The sequence below is a fragment of the Nannospalax galili genome, unplaced genomic scaffold (assembly GCF_000622305.1).
Source record: "Nannospalax galili isolate Female #2095 unplaced genomic scaffold, S.galili_v1.0 scaffold127, whole genome shotgun sequence".
Lineage (NCBI taxonomy): Eukaryota > Metazoa > Chordata > Mammalia > Rodentia > Spalacidae > Nannospalax > Nannospalax galili.
Window position 1 is genome coordinate 5,934,403 of NW_008360326.1, and position 5,113 is coordinate 5,939,515.

A 5,113-nucleotide genomic window follows, 5' to 3' on the forward strand; every position below is an offset into this window, starting at 1 on the left:
TGGAGGCTGGAGAGATGGCTCAGTGGTTAAGAATACTGACTGTGTTCTTGCAGAAGACCCAGGTTCGAATCCCAGCACCCACAACTAACAACTGCCTGTAACTCCAGTTCCAGGGGATCTGATAGCCTCTTCTGTCCTCTATGGGCATTGCATGACATGGGTGCACTTACCTACATTCAGGCAATACATGCATACACATAAAATAAAAATAATAAATAAAATATTAGAAAAAACCCCAAAATGATAGAAACAGAGGGAGAACTCCCAAATTCCTTCCATGAAGCCAGCATCACTCTAATACCTAAACTGGGTAAAGACACAACCAGAAAAGAAAACTATAAACCCATATCCTTAATGAACATAGATGCAAAAATTGTCAACAAAATACTCGCAAACTGCATACAGACACACATCAAAAAGATCATTCACAATGATCAAGAAGGCTTTATACCAGAGATGCAGGGATGGTTCAATATACACAAGTCAATAAACGTCATTAATCATATAAATGGACTCAAAGACAAAAACCGCACTATCATCTCAATTGATTCAGAAAAGCCTTTTGACAAAAATCTCAAAAAGTGTTCAACATCGTTAGCAATTAGAGAAATGCAAATTAAAACCACCCTAAGGTATCACCTTACCCCAGTAAGACTGGCTAGGATCAAGAGAACAAATGATACCAAATGCTGGTGAGGATGTGGAGAAAGGGGAATGCTCATTCACTGCTGGCGGGATTTGAAACTCATGCAACCTCTCTCAAGAACAGTGTGGAGAACTCTTAAAAAATTACAAATGAACCTAGCATATGACCTGTTAGACCACTCCTTGGCATATACCCAAAAGGACTTATCGCATTGTAGAGACACTTTTACAATCATGTTTGTTTCTGTTCTTTTGTCAATATCTAAGAGATGGAAGCAACCTAAGTGCCTCTACTGATGAGTGGTTAACAAAAATGTGGTATATTTACACAATGAAGTTCTATTTAGCAGTGAAGAAAGATGAAATAATGAAATTTGCAGGTAATTGGATAAATCTAGAAACTGTTATACTAAGTGAAGTAACCCAGACTCAGAAAAACTAACGACCTATGTTCTCCCTGTTTTGTGGATCCTAGTACCAAATCCTTTTAAATTCCAGGTCCTTTTAATAAGATGATGCTATACAGCAGTCCCTTCTGCATGAAATAACTACCATCATCACGACTTCAGCTGAGCCTGAGCGCTAAACATCATCACAACTGGGCTTGTTGAAGGTTGTGCTCATTCATTAAACGAGGGCCAAGGAAGGTTATTGGACCACATTATCCAGCCACTCTTCTCAGTCAACTGTATGTAATTTGACCCTAATCACACATGGCCTCCTGGATTTGGGAAGGGCTAAACTATACAATCTGGGGAAGGCTAGGAAGAGAAGACATGACTCATGCTGGGTAAAGGCTTTCCAGTGTGCATACCCTCAGGTTATACATACACCTCAGCAACCCCTCAGTTATCTTGGTAAGTAAGCTTAGTAAATTCATTGGTTCCTCAGTAAAACTTTAATCAAATATTGGCTTGACACTGGAACCTTTTAAAAGGGAATAAGCATTGCTTAGTATCCCCAGGAAAAGAATTTTCACAACAGATGGAAAATTTGTTAATGCTATTATGTATCATAATTTTTTTTTTTAAAAAGAAAATGAGAATGTAAAAGATGTTCAAAGGATATGGGAATGGAGATATTGTCCAAAATAGAAAAAATGAGAAAGCCTAAGCAAGTGATGAAGTTCTGTTTGGGCTTGTTAGGATATATAAAGGATGAAACAAAAATAATATACACATAATCTTAAAATTTCTATGGTCATAATTTAGCCAACTAGTTTAAGGAAGAAAATATATATCTAGTCAAGGTTTATCTGAGACTATTTGTTTTTTACCCAAGCCTTATCTATATAGCACATGATAATTAAAAGTACCAGACTGGTGGAACTAACCTTATTGGATGTTTAACAGCCATAGTTTGAGACCTATACTAATCTGGTGAGAGGGACTTAAAGAACCGTTTTTGCCCCTTGCCATCCAAGGTTGACTAAGTTCCAGGGGACTATGGAACATCTTTCAAATTGTCCTGTAACTGTGGCGAGTCACCTGTCCTCAGGGAGGCCATGGAGACCCTATGAAATGGACTTGAACAAGTGTCCAGTCTGCAAAGAGGAGGGTCAACTCAGAGGAAACATCTCATTCATGCTTCCAAGTGAAGCCAGACATGGTTGAGCAGGACCTTTGACTTATCTTCACATAGGTGGAACTGGTAAAAGAAAGGAGCCAGGGGCTCCTTCCAAGCCCATGTGACCCCTGAGGAACAGATCCTCAAATGACCTTAAGTGTAAAAATAAATTGATTTATTTGGGCCAACTGTATGGTCTTAAACACCCAGAAGGAAAGTATAACCAAAGAGTAAAGTCATCAGTATATTTCTTTAAGAGTTCAAGGGATTACACTTCTCAGACATTAGGCTTAAGTCTCTATAAAAAGTTATATAGACAATTATTTCTCATTGTAGATTTTACTCCTAATCAGAAAGTGCTGCTCAGATGTAAGACTTCAAATCTTGGTCTCCAATACTGTAGTGCTCACCTGTAGCTAAGGGAGGCAACCAGCTATTGTTCTAAAATGATGGATAAATTTGTTTTCTCCCCCTATCTAGAAGCCTTTGAGAGGGAAGTGATACTGATTTGAACCACTCCAACAGCTAACAAAATACCTGAATGCAAATCCTGAATCCATCACTCTAGAGTCCAGCCTTGGAAGACAAGAGAAAAATGAGGAGGAACCCAATAGAGGGATGTTTTTGAAACCCTTGTCATGAAATTCCAATGGACTCTCATATGAACATTTGAAAATTGCCCTGTTCTGACTTTTTTCTAATTCCCTGTCTAGAACTTGTAATGCTAATTAGTCTTGCCTTTACTTCTCCTTCACATTCTTATTCATGAGTCAAGGCCTTTATTTTCCCCTTAGAGATAAGAGTTATGCAATTTGGGAGTCTTTTAGATAGACCCACTGAAGGGGTACTCCAATTGCCTTACCTTGCATGCCTGTTCAGCATGGAAGAAGCCAGAGTGGTCTGCGTCCCTATTCCCTACTGGCAATTTGGGTAACCTCTTCAGAGGATGATGTGATAAGAATAGGAGGTAGGAATTGGCTAGACAGTTAGTGTAAAAAACCCCAAAGAAAAGTAGCCTGTTTCTTGGCTAAAAGTCAAAATGTCCTTGGGCCTCTTAGCAACATACTGTGTTCCAAAGGCCAAAAATGTCAAAAGTATTTGGGAGATTTTAAGGTTACCTCTTCGGGGTGGGGGGGGATGTTAGAGTAGCCAAAAGCCCCATAAAATAAATAAATAAATCAAAGAAGAGTCCATGAAGTTATCAGAAAAAAGTGATGGGGAGATATGGGAGGAATTGGAGGGGAGGGAGTTGGCATGGACTTGATCAAAACACCTTATATGCATGTATGAAATTCTCAATAAATTATTTATTTAAAAAAAGTCACAAGCAACTTTTTTCTTTTACTGTTTTTTTAAAAAAAAATTTTTTTTTTTGTTATTTAAAACAGCATCTCTCTATTTAGCCCAGGCTGGCTTGGAACTCACACTCCTTTTGCCTCAGTCTTTTGAGCGCTGGGATTACAGCACAGGTATGTGCCACCTTAACTTCCCAGCCATATTTTCCCTGTATGGAAGGCAGACAAGCTCTAACTCTCCTGAGCATACATTGGCTATTCCTCAATAAGTGATTTACTTGTTCACATTGTTCCAAAGTGTGACTCCCCCATCCATGACCATGCAGATCTTGAATCCCAATGTTTAGGACATTATCCCTGGAAATATCTAGGCATGCTGTACCTGAGGGAAAGAAACAATTTCTGGCCTTGGAATCAAATCTGAACTTGTATTTGACTCTTCCACTAACACTAACTCCTTGTAATGGACAAGACACTCTTTTTTCTTTTGATTTATTTATTTTTATTTTATGTGCATGAGTGCTTTGCCTGCATGCATATAAGTGCACCTGTGCCATGTAAAGCCCAGGGAAGCCAGAAGAGGGTGTTGGATCTACTGGAACTGGAGTTACAGATGGTTGTTAGCTACCATGTGGGTGCTAGGAATCAGACCCAGGTCCTCTTGAGGAGCAGCCAGTGCTCTTAACCACTGAGCAATCTCTCCAGCCCGAGGCAAATCTTTTACAGTACTTAGGAGGAAATGAAGTCCTGTATGTGGGAAGTTGAATGGATGGGTGGGCAAATAACTATGTTTGCCTTTGCAAAATTGTATTAGAGTGTACTGTATGCTTCTGGAAAAAGAAAAATTTCTCTAAGAAAGGTCAGGTGGGAGGGAAATGCCACTTCCTAGAGCTGAGCTGTTGAGAGTCCTCCAGACATCTTCCTGTGCAAGAGTCTGCGTATTACAAAACCCCTCATATTATTCTTACTGTTTCCTTGTTAGCTTCTTAAAAAAAAATCTTTGTAATATTCTGTGAGAATGTTTCCATGACAATATACTGAAATCAATATGCTCTCTTTTCAAAGGACCACATGGACATCAGTTGCACAGATGTATATTAATTTGTCTAAGTTGCTACTGATCCAGACTGAAGTTGCTTCCCAATTCCAGTGTTATAAATGATTCTGGGGAAACATGGTTTTGATACCTTTTACAACTTTTCTCAATTATGTTTATAGAACAAATCTTAGAACTCCTGAATCAAAAAGTATTTACCTGGTATTCATGGATATACATACTTGATACAAAAACTCAAATAAAACATTCCTTTCAACTCAGCTGACCCTGTCTCCACAGCTAATGTGAAATACTTGACCTCATCATAGTTGTAGGATACCTGCCCGAGTATGGTGAAGCTGTGACTTTACTGACTGTTAGTGAGATACAGAAGGGTAACGCAGTAGCAGTAAATAGCTTTTGTAAGGCACTGTTTTCCACATTTCTAGTCCTTCACATCTCTCATCTACTCTTTTGAATCTCTTATTGGTTTCTCCCTCTCCCCTTCTCCTTCCTTCCCTTCCCTTCCCCTCCCCTTCCCCTCCCTCCCCTCTGTCCCCCTCCCCTTCCC